At 37.8% G+C, this 17,437-nt stretch overlaps 1 protein-coding gene across 2 annotated transcripts in view; it reads left to right on the top strand.

Annotated features, from left to right (window-relative positions):
• Nucleotides 1-1,466: 1,466 nt before the first annotated feature.
• LOC136243592 (polyubiquitin-C-like) overlaps nt 1,467-17,437 on the top strand; it is a 39,209-nt gene continuing 23,238 nt past the window's right edge. The window contains exon 1 of one of the 2 annotated variants that reach the window (XM_066035128.1): nt 1,467-1,565. The gene's annotated coding sequence lies outside the window, so the exon portion shown is untranslated. The remainder of the gene's footprint in view (nt 1,566-17,437) is intronic. The other variant, XM_066035130.1, reaches the window with a different exon arrangement.

The raw sequence follows: 17,437 nt of genomic DNA, 5'->3' as shown, positions 1-17,437 counted from the left end.
AGTAAGTCACATAGTTAGCTAATGCTTAGAAACTTTCTATAGCTGAGTAAGGCTAGCTATGCAAAAAATTTGTGTAAGAAATGAGTTTTTGCAAATGAAATATTTTACAATGAAAAAAGCAAATGCATTTGGGTTGTGCTCATGCATAGTGTATTTGCTGATATAGCTATAGTTATAGCTATCAGTTAAACAAGCCCATACTTATAAATACTCCTTGCTCTTCAGTGATCTCTAACATTTTATTATGGACATCATGATATATATATATATATATATGGCCGGTCTGGCTGACATGCATGTGGTCCCTCATAAAAGAATGATTAATCTAACTGGCTTGTCTCACCAACTCACTTGATACTTTCCTTTCAACTGGTGGTTAGGAAAAACAATTTGTTTTTAATGTGCCAAACTTACCAGATTAGTCACCATTTGTCTTTGGATTCTGAAGGACAGCTGCTCAGGTTTCACTTTCTGTTGATAAACAGAACACTTGTGAATACACTCAGTGGCTAAAAAAACTATGTTTACAACTAGCCATAACCTTAGACAGGGGGAACACATGGTCCAAACTAAACAAAATTAATTTTGCTTTTGTGTATAAAGTACATTATTAAGCTTTGTATTGTCATGATTATCATAGTCAGTTAAAGTGAGAAGAGGGCTTGTGATGCATAATGCAAGACTAAAATGATTTCTATAGGGGGTCTGAGGGCGTACTCCCCTAAGAAAATTTGAAACACAGCTGTGACAAGATTAAATCTGGAAGCAATTTGAGAGAAATGACTGCAACCTGGAAGTAATTTAAGGAAATAGCAAGCTGAAGAGACGAAATTTAAAACAAGAAGTAGTGAACTATGCACATATGCATTAATTACATACAAGCCAATTTTTTAGAGTAAATTGTTGTTTTATATAATTATAAGATTTTAAGGCATTTAATAGTGCGCAATAAAAAGAAAATAAAATCCATAATATAAGTTGGATAGTAAGACAATTTTTAATCAAAAAGTAGACCACAACTGAAAATGGTAAATATTTTAAAAGACTATCGCAATATTCAATCTTGAGGTACTTTTTGTCAAATCCCTGTAGTAAACTAAAAGAGATGCATAATACACATAGCTAGCTAGCTATCTATGGTAACTTTGACTTTATACTTTTCTGTGCTATTTTATTTTTAGTCTGACTTTTATATACAACTAGCCCAATTATCATTTACAACTATAGCCAAAAGTCATTTACAACTAGCTTTTGGCTACAACTAGCCCCATTTTTTTAGCCCCTGAATAGCTACACTAGCAGTTGAGGAATTCCTTGCCGCATAACATAATGATCAGTAGGCCTAGCCCGGCACTGGCACATGCATGCATGCAGTTGCATAATTACTGTTTGCATAATATATCTTCAAGGTTAGTGATAGTACTTCCTCATGCCAGTGCCCAAGTGCACCTAAAAAAACAGTGAAGCACCAATCACGTGATCTAAGTGAAGCATCAATTGGAGTCCTAAGATAGAGACACCTCGAGAGACACGTACCCGGCTCGAACTATACCGCAGTAGACTAGGTGAGTTCCTGTATTAAACTATCATGCACACTGTCGTACATGCAGAATGGAAGTCACCTGAAATGCACCTATCAGCGTAATCCCCGACTACCAGGGATACGGGCTGAGGTCGGGGAAGGTGGGGATTGCATCACAGAAAATTACTATTCCCCACGTACTGGGGAAGTATTGGCGATACAAACCCCGATCAAGTCTCAACTAGCAAACCGGCGGGACAGTGGGGCTAGGAGGGGATTTGTATGATATGTGGCGTTCAGGCGTTGGTCAAGAGATTCGGGTTGTGAGTGAGTTCGAGTGGATTCTAGTAGCTAGCTAGCATCTGAGAAACTCCTTTTTAAAGGCACACGCCTTTGCTTCAGTAAATTTCTTATTGAAGACAACATGTCATGGATGGAAATTTGGCGATCGATCCACCACCATCTCCGACCTTCCCCCACCCTCAGCCATTATTTGTGGTAGTTGGGCATTACATTGATAAGCGCATAACTGTTAAACCGTTCATGTACTGGTTTGTCAGTAATCTAGTATGAGGTTGCTGCATCCTCGCTGAGACCCGCTGGCACCACCAGTGTGTAGTTGTTGGGATGTGCTTATGATACTGTTTTGTGGCAAAAATCAGTTATACCTGATAGGTACCATGTTGTTAGCTATCGATCTACTTTACCAGTTAGGGGTGAAGAGACAAGGGGGTGACACACAGGCACTCACTGTAGGTAGATCTGTGACTGCGGTCTAAGTCAAAGGTCAAGGCCACCAAATTCATGCCAAGTCAATGGTCAAGGGTGAAAATTTCCAACCCACAATCGAAACCTACTGAACTATCATTGCTAGGTCACCAGTCAAAGATTGAAAAGGGCTCATAGTCACAGGTCAAAGCGAAATTTCGGTGGGTCAAGACTTTGATCGCGGTCACGGATCTACATATAGTGAGTGCCTTTGTGTCACCCCCTTGACAGAAGAACCTGTCACAAAACCAGTACCATAGGAGTATTGCATGGGTTCGGTATAATCAAGCCTGCAAGTGTCTGCTTCAGTGTGACCCATAATGAAAATTATTTTCTTTAAATTTTATTACTGATGCTTTTGTAACTCAATATACCTGTAACAGAGGTTATGATGCCTTTGTAACTCAATAATGGCTAAGGTTACATCATATAGATAATATATACCTTACCCGGGATTGGAAACAGAGGCAATTAACACCAATCAACAGATTCACTCAGCATTACAGAAGAGCAATTTTAGTGTAACTTAACTCTGTTACATTAGTCCGTGTTATCTAAGAAAACTTGAGCTACAATGAAGGAAACAACACATGGGAATGGTGTGATGGTCTATTGTCATTGTTAAATAATGGTAGGGGTAATGTTTAAATCTTTGTAAGCTGTCATTTAGTGTTGTGTGTGGTAGATGGTGATAGATGAATTGAAATACCGTATAATGAGAATGATTCGCGGAAGAAAACATTCGCGAATTTCACGATTGTAGGTGCATTCGCGAATGTTTTCTTGATAAATTTTTCCTACAATTAAAAAAGTTTTTTTCATGAATCAGTTGATGTAGCATTCATGTAACGAGTGCATAAGCGGGTAGCTACTCGCTAAACTGTTATATATGCGTAACAGTATAGCCAGTGACCGTGGCGTGTGATTCGAACAGAGATGCAAACTTCAATGACTGTGGAAAAATCAGTACTACTAAATGCCGGGGTAAGTATAATTGCAGCCCAGCGATTCACTGTGCCGGAAATGGTGTGTCTTAGCCTCGGTTTTAGTGCCACCCCAAGGCTATAGGTTGAGACTGAATTTCCAGCTTTCTAAATGATGACTGTCATATAGTGTTTGTTCTTGTTTTTCTCTGTGTATTTGTATTCATTCATTTATGCTATATGTAGCTACCACTTTCAAAACAAGTTGATGTTGTGCTACTTCTAAAAACCAGGCGCCATGCAGCTAGCTAACTCATCTGGAATAACCATAGACAGTATATACTACTATGAATTAACCAACTGTGAATTACTACTTTACAATAGGGTAGTTTGGGTTGTGCAATAATATAATTAGCTATTTCTCGTAATTCATGAAATATTCGTAATTCGTTCAATTACGTTGCTATGCACTGCTAAGGAAGCGTTTGTTAAATAAACCGCTTTTACCAACATATTACGCACAAAACTATCTTCTAAACTGTTTTATAGTGTGACTAACGTGTTTTTCCCCACAAATTCTCTCGACAAAGCCTCAAAGCTGCTCTTCATTTTCGTTTGCGTACGTAAGGGATACGCCCCCTTTCAACTCGAAGCGATAGGCTATTCCTGGCAGTGTACGAGGCCTGCACCGTTGTTTTTCAGTTGCTAAATGCCTGAAAACCTCAAGGGGAAGGTAGTCTGAGGAAAGTCACCACACCCGTATTTCAGTCCGCCGAAAAGAAACCACCTCAGAGCAAAGTTCACCTGTGCAGAAGTTTAATACAGACTTCATTTCACTTTTACTTCTTACGTAAAAGCTGCTTTTATCGTTATTAAACGATTTTGCTCACGTGGGTGCGTACGGACAAACATAGGTAGATAGGTAGATAGATAGGTACACACACACACTTTTACGAAAACAATTTCAGTAAACCAGGCGCACGCCCACAGCCGGCCTTTGGCCGGCTGTGGGCGTGCGCCTGGTTTAAAAAAAAAAAGGCTATAGGCGTGCCTATCGTCCGTGCTCATCGTGAATGCCTACTTCTCCAGCGAAACAGCAATCATGCATGGCTACTAGTATGCGTAGTACGCAACATGTCAGAGTCAGCCATATAGTCGAGCGTTCCCTAGCTATCCATAGGAAAAAAGATTAATTCGTTGTGTGCGCGCGCCCAATTATTAATTACTTTATGCAATAAATCGCGAATGTTTTCTTGCGAATGAGGAATAGTAGATCATTCGCGAATGTTTTCTTCCGCGAATCATTCCCGTTATACGGTACTGTCTCTGGTTCTTTTCATTACCGGTGCCAAGGCAAGAGACACTTGTGAAGCACTCACACTGTAAAGAATAAGTAGTAAATACTGCCGTGGCATCACTGCAATTCTTAGTGATGGTCACTAAAATGTACAGCCAGTGATGTTCACCGTTTTCCATAGTAGCTATTCATCTTTTACTGTGCAGAAGTGTAGCTATTAGAGATAATTCTTTTAAAATTAGTCCACTGAGTCAATAGAAGCAAAAGGAGTGGCACAGAGCCTGATTGGTATTTTGCTGCTGAAAACAGTACCAGTTTCGATGAATTTGCTTTAAAATTTAGCAGCAGGCAATGAGTTCGTGTAGAAATAAATCATGTAACAGGTTGAGAAGTAGCTACAAACAATCAACTAAAATGAGCATGCAGCACTCAAAGAGCTTACATCATAGTAGTGGTGTGTGATAAGGATATTTTCCTATCACGATTATTGCACACAACATATCATGATGACGATACAATATATATCACGATATACAACTCATCACTCAGCTAGTGTATTTACAATGATAATGCTTGTAGTAGTAATGTACTAGAAGTACAATAAAACATGGTACATGACTAGCATACAACATTGCAAGTTCTTTTATCAAAAAAAGTACAGTGTACAATGACATCTTGGGTACATTTTTCTCTAATTATAGCTAAAATCTATACGTAGGCTTATACGATATAAAGATTCAATATCATATCACGATATAAAAATATTTATCATGATATTTCGATATATATCACATATCGCACATCACTACATCATAGAGACTTGTACAATAGCAGTATGTATACGTACGTGACATCATTATGTCATTGTTCATAATGTTATACTACTTTGTGATTACAGCATTACATATAAATACTGGTGCAACATAAAGATGCAAGTCTTGTAAGTACAGGTAGTAGTTTCCATAGGAGTAACTCCAGTAAAATTTGTCTTCTAGTGCTAGCCATATCACGGTGCTTCAGAATTTCTCTTTTATAAAATATAATCCACAAAAAGTCTTTCATAATAGTCAATGGACCCAACTGGAAAAGTATGATTTCTGTCACAGTGTATTTTGGATCATATCAATCCACCCTGTAGGAAACAAAGTATTTGCATATAATACCTGAGGGAATGACGGCACACTGCTTCAGTCTACAGTGCTTTCTAAAGACTTAACAGGCGTGTCAGTGAAGGAAGACATAGGTAGAGGCAGTGCTAGCAGTAAAAAGCACTTTCAGCGTAAACTCTAGAAATTGCCAGTATCCATCCCACTGAGAGATGTGCTGAAGGGTCTCATATAAAGTGCTAAGTTTTCTATGACCTCTCCTGTCATTTACCTGCAAAATATAGAGTGCAAATAATAATCATTGTAAAATTGTAGTTATAGCTAAAATGAAATATTTGCATGTGCTTTAAAGAATTGAATATTTCACTACATCACTCCAGAAAAATGCTTTCTAAAAGCCATCTGGTTTACTTATATATGTATGAATTACTAGAAATATTTTAGAAAGTAAGCTAAGAACGTCTAGAAATAGGCCTGTGAACTCCAAACTGTAGTACTACAAAAACACATGCTATGCGGTTTGTGGTGTCATTTCACTTACAAAATGGCAGAACTAAGGGTTTTTACTTACATCAGTAGATCCGCTTACGTCTTAGCTTTCAATCAGTACTATTTGCACTGAAAAAGAACACTGCTATCAAACTCTCAAAACCCCAAACCTCAAGAGTGCGATCAAACAGTCACTTTTGTGCAAAATGTAAACTACAAGATTTGCTTCCAAAATTTCGATGAACATACACCAGTAAAAGAACAGTATTACTCTTACCATGATGGGAAATCCTTTCCATGTTGAGTTCTAGTAGCTTATTTGTCCTTTCTTTCCATTTCTTCGTCAGCGAAGTGAACCCGTACTGATCAAAGGAAAGGTGTTGATTACTGCAACGCTGACGGCTCACGCTTTTTGTATTCAATTTTCTCACGTTTCCAATCCCGGATAAGGTATATATTATCTATGGTTACATTTATCACTGTTAGACGATGCTTCAGTCTGCCAGGTGTCTTTTGGCATACCACTGTATCTTGATTTTGCTTGAAAAGGACCTTGACAGTTTTACACGTATTTTCGTAAATTCTCGTTTTGTTTTCAAGCCAACTACTTTTGAGGACTTCTTGATCGCTAGCTGTGATTAAGTGCAAATTGCTATAGGTAGTGTCTACTCTAGGTCTATTCCTTCTTAAGATATCTGAATTCCTAATCCTTTGTTTGAAGCGTTGCCTAAACCCCCACACCTGGGGACCAAATTTTCTTGCAAATTTTTGTGTGATCCTCTCGTTTGCTCACATGGGATAGGTGGGGCAAAGTTTGGGTTATTTACGGTACACTACATCATAGATTTATAAACCGCAGACCTATGACTACATTACTCGCAGATGTCTTATCCATGCACCGTGGATTTACCTTAGTCCTGCTCATTTGCTTTTGCTGACATTGACGAATTATAGTAGTACATCAGTGGCTTCATGTTTCCCATGTTGTAACAAAAACTGAGATGAAAAATCATCCGTGGTTTTTGCTCTATGCCTTCAACAGTTGAAGTAAGTTAGGCTAATGCCACTTATCATTCTCCATGTGTAGGGCTAGCTATGTAATAGGCAGAACATAATCAGGGGCAAATCTAGGAATTCTAACGGGGTTTCCACTCAGATACACAGTGACAAAAGTTTTAATTTACAATGCTTGAATTTTAATAAAACTTGGTCTATTGATCCTCACTACTACCATCCATGCCATCACTTTCTAAGTGTTTCTTGGAACTTCTGCAATGCAGAAATACAATACAATGGTATCTTGACTATGGCTTATTATTTTTACCAGAATCTTATACTTACAGTACGTATTTACACTCTATCTATGGTAAGTACGTATGGTATCCATTCATACTCATTAAACCATGTTCATTTATAATCCTTCCATATTCTATAAAGAATTTTGGGTGAGAAAATCAAAGGGACCGACAATGCTATATTGACTGTACAGACCTGCAAGATGTCCAGTGTTTTGTACAGAGAAAGCCACAGTGCTATATGGAAAAACCACAGATATTGACAAACCACAGTGCTATATTGACAAACCACAGTGCTATATTGACAAACCACAGTGCTATATTGGCACACAAAGTGCTTTTTGTTATAATAACAATGCTATGTTATTATAACAAAAATCCTAAGAATTTATTAAACAAATACTATGTACCCACCCATTATTTCTTTTACTATCATTATTACTGACATGATATGATAATAAGTGACATGATATGATAATAATAATAACAGACATGATATGATAAGTGACATGATAATAAGGTACATTCACCTCAGTGATAAGAAATGTTAATGGTACAGTTGTTCAACGTTCCAGAAAACGCATGGCTTGGTTGTTTCTCAATACAAGGCTTCTTCTCGGCTGGAGGACCGTCACACTTCTGGCCTTCTGTAGCTACATCTTCTTCCTTCACAACACTGCCCTTCTCGGCTGGAGGACCATCACACTTCTGTCCTTCTGTAGCTACATCTTCTTCCTTCACAACACTACTCTGCTTCATAGAAATCTCCTTAGCACCCTGAGGATCCATAATGATATTGCCTACCGCTTGGTGCATGGCCGGTTGTGTGCGCTCATAACATCTTAAAGCTTTTACACTCTGATGTCCAGTAGTTTCTGCAATAAGTTTCTCTGGGACCTTTCCACAAAACATCTTGGTTGTAGCTGTTACCCGTAATGAGTGATTAGTGTACTTTGTGGTGCACTGAGACTCCTTACTTAGACTAGGAACAATTGATTTTAATGGATTCACATCAACACATTGTTTAGTGTACCAAGTCACTGAATCATCAGGAATCCTTTCCAGTGGACGAGTTTAAACATATAGTGACATTGGTGGAAGCCTTGGTAAATATTCATCCATTAATTTCAAATACACTGATTAGACCCAACAAGAGCATATGCTTGACAAACTTTACTTGCTGCAGTGACATCTTTAAATCGACATTGATTATTTTTGGATATAAATTCAGTGTACTGGTAATACACTTGTGAATTATAAATGTCAACTTCTGAGGGAACCCTGACAAATTTCCTGCGAAGCAGGTCATGCTGCTCCTGCACATCCCTCATAGCAAACCGTAGGAAAACAGTCCTTTGTAGCACTTTAGGTGAAGAATATCCTAGTAATCCCATCATCTACTTCAATAGCAGGAGCCTTCTTTGGATCAGCACCTATGCCTTCTTTGTGCAGAGAACTGCTGACAATATCTAGTGTCTTGCATAATTCACGAAACTCAGGATACTGATCATCAAATATAGACAATGAAGCTTTGTTTTCTTTCGAGTTACGATTCAAAACACTTAGCAATGACTGGATTGAGCTAGGGGTATACTTGCAACCATCTGCTTTTCGCATTTCTAGTTACAAGGAGTCAGACTTAAACAATGACTTATAGCAAATAAGGTGTAACAGAAAGTAAGGAAAAAAATCTCTCCAACCCCAGGATTCGAACTGCAGGTCACCCAAAGTCTAGTTGATATTCTAAACAACAGAGTTGCTGATTCCACCCTTCAGTACCATCTTTAAGGTTATTCATTTTCTGCAAGCATATTATTTTTTGTAATCATATTCAAAACTTTCGTGGACTCAGTATAATGTATACATTCTGGGTACACACTCCTTGTAGTTTTGTGGATTGCCACTTGGTTGGTGAAGGGTTACAAAAGCTTTTAAAGTCTTGTTACTTAATGCCTACTTTGCTAAGGGTTGTGCAAAACTATTGTAAGTATAAGTGAGTGTTTTTATACTATTCTGCTTCAGTTGCTTCGCAGTACAAGGTTAGGTTACTCAAGGAAACTGTAGTGTACGCCTTGCCATGTCTTCGAAGACATAACAGTAAAACTAGTGGCACTGTATTACATTTGAGACAATTTCCAATGGTTTGTGCCATGTGTTACTACAACTCAACATCTTCTCCAGAGATCTTCCAGTAATAACTAGGTGCATAGTCACTTAGTTTGTGTACCCATTTTGGGTATTTCTAAGCATCCTCCTGACATCTGTTGTAAAGCTAAATGATTCTAGAGTGGCTTATATAGCAATTACAAATCTTGGTGTCATGCTGGTGAACTTACAGCTCCTGGAATACATGCCTATGACCATCTTGCGATAACAGAACATAGCAACTGTGCAACTAATAATAGTACCCAATAGCCGAATTAACCACTTCCAGAAAACAAGGAAAGCCAGCACGCAAATCAAGAGCTTCCAATCATATAGATCTATGCCTAAAGTGACTGCTCTATGAGAGTATTTCGATCCTGAGATTTTACACTTGTTTGGTTTTTGCTTATAACTTTGTAGCTGTAACTCTGTATGTCCATCAAAAGCACTGTTATGTCAGCCTATGTACATACCATTTTCAAGCTATTCCCATACTTGGCTTACCCTGTAGCCATGACAGAAGTTTGGTCTTTTTTAATGTGAATAAATGTATATAACTCCTTAGATATTCATCAGATTCATAGCAAACTTGCTATGTGAATTTGCCATTATATGCTCTTTATTCGTGCCAAAGATTGAGGCAATCGAATCACATGTTTGCATTTTATAGTAATTTTGCAAAGTGTGCGAAAATAAACTGAAACCCCTGTAGCCCCCTACAGCTTAAGAAAAAAAAATGAAGAAATTTAATCAAAACTTTGAATACCTATACGTATCTTGCAAATCCCTTAATTACTAGCGTGAATCAACAAGGCTTTGAAGCTTTCAAATTGGTGGCTTTCTTGCAAGAAGCTTCAGAGGCTAAAATTTGACCTTCATTCCAGCCCTAGATTGTTCTGGAACATTCTATGTATGTTCTATTAGAAATTCTCAAAAATGTCTGTTCTATTAGAGTATTACAATAATATTACTAAGTATTGAAGTAAAGCTTACAATACAATATATTTATAAGTCTGTCTTCAATGATCATCATCATGTCTGTGTAGTTAAGAAGAAATGTGAGTAAAAATAAACCCCAAAGTCAGCCAATGGCTGGTTTTGGGACCAAAGTACAAAATAAATAAAATCTGCACACAAACAGCCAAGCTGTGAAAAAATGGTGCGGCCCTAAAAAGTCTGGGTGAAAAAAGTTGTGAAATCAAAAGCGGCAGTCAAGCAATGATGTTAATGCTAATAAATTTTGTGTACAGTGTACGTTCTTAGCATTAACATCATTGCAGCCAAGAAATTGCAGCCATTTCTTGGCTGCCACCTTTGATTTCATAACTTTTTTCACCCAGGCTATTTAAGGCTGCACCATTTTTACAGCTTGGCTGTTTTTGTGTGGATGATATATTTACTTTCCCCAGGGAAGGCATCTGTTACATATGGATTCTTTTAAGAAAATCAACTCTTGTTTACTCATTCTAATGCAAAACAAATCCTGACAACTTTTGTCTCAACCCCGTAATCCTAGCTACCTACTCACATCATGTGACAACTATGTTATGATTGACAATGCTGCGATTTCATTGGACACACCAGTTTTCAGTAACAGAGGCACTAGTCCTTATTGCTAGACAGACCAGGCCCTTTTTCAGGGTGCTTATACAGTAGGTGCCTAACAGCTGTACCAGACTAGGAAGCACAGTCTTAAAAATTTTTGAGCATAGATGCAGTGTCTAAGATACTTCTATGATCTGAGGGGTCAGTCTCATATGCTGACAATAACATAGTATTGTTAAGGCTACCACATCACTAGTCTTGTGTGGCCAGGGCTTTTCTCTTAGTCATTGGGGAGGGAGAAAAAAGGGTCTGGTCTGGTTTGAATACCTGTACTTGTGACACACCTACAAACATGACATAATTGCTTCTGCACATGTTACTGTAGACCTGTGATGGATCACTCTGGCCACAACTGGAATTGTGGAAGAAGTGTGAGTATTTGAAACAGACTAGATCTTATTCCACTAAATAAAAAGAAGCAGTCTGACTATGCGAGACTAGCAGAATTTTTAGCTGTGATCTAGTATAATACAGTACGATACTACTGTATAGCAGGGACCACAAAGGTGTGGGCGTGGCCCATGAAAGAACATCACCCAAAAACCAGCCTTACTTTTCCAAGACGATGATGAGGCAGTAAAACCAAGCCCAAACAAGCTTTCAGATTGACCCGAAATGCTTTCAACAAGTTGCTACAGAATTTTAATATATATATATATATTTAACAGAATTTTCTAGTGACTGGCTGACTGATTGAGTAACCGACTGACTGACTGATGCCTTCAGACAAACGTAACTCAATAACGGCTAAGGCTACGGGCTTGATTTTTTCACTGTTCGATGTCGCTTCGGCCCGAGAGGTGCCTTTTGACATACCACAGTACTTACCATGCATTCTTCATGGACTTACATACCAGTATCCTCCTTTGTGTCCCATTCATCTTTGCTGACAGCGAAATCTGTCGATTTAGCAGTAGTACGTGATGGCTTCCCTTCGTAACAGAAATTGTCCGTATACTTTCATAGTGGCTACTTTGATTGTAGAGGTGCTTTTTGAACAGTTCTTGATTCATATTGCTGTGTAACAGATTGAACATAGCCGACAACGAAGCATAATGTACACTTCACTTTTCAGACGATAATTGATATATCTGGGGGGTGTGGTGCCATTTCTTTCTTTCGGTATGCGTGGATTACAGAGGTGCTTTTCGACCATTTCTTGATTCATAACGCTGTGCAATGGGTTGAACATAGCTGACAACGAAGTGTAATGGATACTTCACTTTTCAGACGATAATTGATATAGCTGGGGTATGTGGCATCATTTCAGATGCGGGTTCACCAGTTGCAGTAATTATTTACAAAAAAAGTAACAAACAAGTACACAGAAAAATTTGGAATTTTCAACTAGAGTAGGGACCATAGCACATCGATAAAAAGTACTGAAACAAGCTGGAGTAGTGCACGATATTAAATCACAGTAAAACAATAAGAAGTGTTATATCCCTACTGTACTTTTCCATTATGGTATCTTGAGCACAGTAGGGATATAACACTTTTTATTGTTTAATAACGTGCACTACTCCACCTTGTTTCAGTACTTTTTATCGATGTGTTATGGTCCCTATTCTAGTGTTGAAAATTCTTTTTTTTTTGTATACTTGTCGTATATAGATTGTCCAAGTCATTCATTCATTCATAAGACCCTATAGGTGCACTTGTGACTTTGCTTAATTAGAAGCAGCATCAGTGGAAGCTTATGCTTATTCCGTAATGGGAAAGTGTAAAGAGTGTGTCTGTCTGTCTGTCTGTCTGTCTGGGGGGGGGAGCAAATTTGACAATGAAATTTATGCAATGGAGTTTGAAGCATACAACACAAATAATGATTATTTTGTATTTGTAACATGTAGTGTGCTTGATATGTCTACTTGAAGTCCAAGGGCTGCAGGTCCAAGGGCTGAGAGTAGACATATCAGGTAGACAATGAGTGAGGATGCTACAATTACGGTATACGTACATACAAATTTTTGATGGACATTTTTTTACGGTTTTCGCGGTTACTTGAAAATTTTCATCCTCAAATCTTAACGATTATCAGGGCTCTATGCTTCTAATAGGTAACCTCATGCAGTGAAAGAAACAAATGATCCTTGAAAATAAAACTGCGAAAACCCTGAAATTTTTCAGTTTGCAAAAATTACGTACCTCGAAAATTTGTACATATATGGCATTATGTGACATGTTAGATTTAAAGCCTTTATACGTTTATTTATGGGGGTTCACCTTTAGGGAATTTTTCATGCTCTGAGAGAATATTTGAATGATTTTCACTATTAAACTGAGTAGCTACGTACTTACAGTTTTAAATGTAAAAGTGACTGTTTTATTATAGCAGTTAACTGTTCTATGTAATCCTTTCTTGAAAACATTGTCTAAAGTCTAAATGAAAGTCAGGGGCATGCCTCCTGTTTTGACCACAAATGTTCCATATGATATACGTATCAAGCAGTATGATGGCATAATGTGAAGTGCTCACTCTGTGGTTGTACACGTCCCACCAAAACTCATGTTCTTGGGGGCTACTCTGTTTCTTCATCATAAGGCAAGGCCATTTTACATATACCAGTTTTGTATTGTATAGCTTCCAATCTCTCTGGTCTTTTAGCTAATGTGCAAGCCATTCATGTTTATGCTGAATAACCAGGAATGCATGCTAGTATGCCTCCTCAAGCAACCATCCCTCCATCACTTATCATAATGCCTTACCATCCTGACATTATGATTTACTGTGAGTCATCTAATACAGTAGTTCTGTTAGAGCTGACACAATCTTTGGACTCTATCTGTAACCAACATTTGGATACTAAAAGCAGACAAAGGAAGATTATTTACAATTTTATCTGAACTGGACAGATTGGGAACTCCCTGTTACCATGATACCATTCAAATATGTAATTATAAGTGTTCTTGGGCATTATCTACCATCATTTCTGTCCTCACTGTGCAATGCTCTGAGTTATATTCAACAGGCCATAATATGATCTCATGATTTCAGTGCTGGAAGCTACTTGATGAAGCTGCTGGCCTATCTATTATTGTCTGTAGAAAAATATTTCTAGCAAGAAATTGTGCTGAGTGGTTGGTAGAAATGTAGTAACTACCTTTTGTTTTTTTACTGTAATTTATAGATCTCCTTGCCATGCCCACCTTATGGTCTTTCATGTTGTGGTCACATGTGCATGAGGACACCACATTTTTATATGTACACATCATTTTCATAATTTATGGTGGTTATCTCTCTTGATGGGTGTATATATGCATAAACGTTTGCGTGGATAAGTGCTGAATTTGTGCATGTCAGGGTTGAACTGGGTCGAAATCACTAGTCTAGATGACTCACTGACACAGTAATCAAGAGATCTGACCCTGTTCAATTGAGGTAAAGACATACACTGAAACTAATGCTATTAATTTGTTCTGTGTTTGTTTATTTATAGCAAAAAACCAAAAGGTAAATTCAGGCTATATATTAACCAAACAATACAAACAGGCAAACTTTTACTCTTGTATGCAAAAACAAGGCATGGCACGAACTAAGTAGTATTTTATATTGTATTAAAAGTCCACTGAAATGGTAAAATACATTTTGGCTATTATCAATCCTTGCTACTAGTGGGATAGGTTGGTGCATGTGATTTAGTCAGATTTTGTTTTGTTTAGTAGATATAGCACATTTTAGTGTATTGCGGTCGAGGGGTCCGCAACCAAGCGTAAATCTCGTACGCTGCGGTAAAAATCTAAGTATAAATCTTTGTAAATCTTAAATCTTCAAATGAAAATTATCTGCAATCTTCCGTAAATTTACGTAAACGCATCACACATGATTAATGCGTAACAGTCACAGCACCTTTTCGAAGGTGTTACCGCGTGCTAGCTGCAGCTGTAAGTGTAAAGCAGTAGAAGGTTTGTGCCTCGTGTTTTAGTCTCTTTTGAATTGCACTCTCACTTCGTATTCAGTTGCAGTTGTCCATGAAATGGAGAAGAAAGACTTATCTCAAGATTTGTGCTCCAGGAAACAAGTAGCAGCATCAAGTAAATGCATGAATTCAACAAGCCTGCTCAATCATCTGGGGGTGAAGGCGTGGACAATCCAAGGGACAATTCGATAGAAACAGCAAGGGATGGAGTGAATTGCAATGAAAGTAACACCTCGAGCGATCCCACGAGTAACACCGAAACACTCAGCAAACTTGCAGCTACTTCTACGCTGATGTAGCCTTGGATTTAACGGATCGCAAAAATTCCCGAAGTATTTCTGAGAGAGATCCACGAAGATTTAAAGAATGATGAACGAGGTGATGAAGGGACAGAATTAAATTCCGAGGATCACAAGGACAAGCTGCACAAGGACTATCTCAGACCTCATCTCAGACACAATCCCAACTACCTCGACCTGCCCTTAGACCAGTCAAACTCAAGATAATATTTGAAATTTGAAATGATGACTAAATTTTTGGTTAACTCTATAGAACTAACCCTTGAGCGAAGCATTACATAGAGCTCCATATAGAGTAATGATGACGTAAGTGGTACCGAATTTTCTGAATTGTGGCTACGCATTGAAGGGATTCCATTGTACAATACAGACAAGCAAATAATTTCGAATGGACAGTGATTAAGGGGCACACATCTAAGTGCTGTTCAGTTTATTCTAAAGAAGCAGTTTCCAGATTTGAAAGGGTTTGAGGAGTGCACTTTTGTATTGTGTGAAGAATATGTTTTAATGCCTGAAAGTGTGCAAATTTTGCATGTAAATGGAAACCACTGGATAACGGTATCTACAATGGATCCAGGTTCTGATGTAACTATATATGATTCATTGTACTTTACATTGCACCAAAGCACAAAATCACTTCAAGCACAATCGATAAAAACACCAAAGAAATACATTACAGTAAGATTTGCTAATACTAACAAGCAGGCTGGAGAAAATGACTGTGGTGTGTTTGCTACTGCATACTGTGCAGCACTTGCTCATGGTGAAAACCCCAGCACTTTTGTGTATGAGCAAAAGACTATGAGAAATCACCTACTAAGATGTTTAGAAAATGGTGTTGTCCAGCTGTTTCCTGTGATAAGACAAAGAATTGTCCTAATACAATCACGATAGATGTATTTTGCTGCTGTAGAAACACAGATGATGAAACCAAGATGGTATTGTGGAACAAGTGTAAAGAGTGGTATCGTGCATCTGAGCTGCATTATATAGCAGTACAGTTAAGAAAGGAAAGAAGTGACATTGTAGTAACTGTCAGAAGAGTTTGAAGCTTATTGTTATTGTTGATGTACTTTTCAGACTTCATTAATTTAATTGCAATTAAATAAATAGAACATGTGGTATAAATTTTCACAGTACAAGAGGTAGTCATTACCCACAGTCTTGTACAACCGTTTGCAACTGGGATAAAGATTTTTGATTGGTGAAATTGATCACTTGATTTCATCCAAAAAAGTGCCTTTATTGCTTGACAATTTAGCAAAATCTTGTAAACTCTCATGAACAAATTGGCTGGCTAAGGTGCTTGATTGTCCAATTTTAGGACCTCTTGATTGCTTGATTTAGTGTAAATTTACCTTTTGATTGCTTGATTTAATTTTAGTTGCAGCAAGGATCCTGGTCGCAAATGGTTCCACAAGACTATTTCTTACATATGAAATTATGTGATGATATCACTGGTATACCCTCAGAATTACTATTCTGTAAAGCATTATTATTATGTAAACATGCAACTTAAGCCTGTCAACAAAACTCTTGAAAATCTTGATAAATCTGCAGAGTAAGTCTGAGTAAATCTTGTCAAATCTGTAAAAATCAGTAAATCTTGAGGTAAATCTGAAAATCTTCATAAATCTCTGTAAATCTTTATAAATCCCTGTAAATCTCAAGATTTATAATCTTGTACGTGAGTTTTACCCCGTTGCTGACCCCTCGATTGTGGTTTGTCAATTATATTACGTCATAACACATCAGACAAAGAAACTTTAGTACGCGTGAGGTGCCAATAAAGCAACAGAAGCGTCCATGTACAGCTAGATTCAATTTAGTTTCACGTCATAACTAGCATGAAAACTTAAAACATGGTAAGAACTTGTACTGCAAGCAGTTACAAGCCAGTAAGTGAATTTACGCTGGTCTTGTGGTGAAGAACACTCGAGAACGCCTGTTAAAGAGACTGTAAATTAACAGTACAGTGGTCGAAACATGTCTAAGTTTATTTCTTAGATATTTTGAATACATTTAATGGTCCAATGCAGCAGATAAAGGTAGAGAAACACGAGGAAAAACA

Source organism: Dysidea avara, chromosome 13 (assembly GCF_963678975.1).
Source record: "Dysidea avara chromosome 13, odDysAvar1.4, whole genome shotgun sequence".
In the NCBI taxonomy this organism is placed as follows: Eukaryota; Metazoa; Porifera; class Demospongiae; order Dictyoceratida; family Dysideidae; genus Dysidea; species Dysidea avara.
The sequence above is the reverse complement of the archived record's forward strand: the minus strand, read 5'-3'. Positions and strand labels throughout refer to the sequence as shown.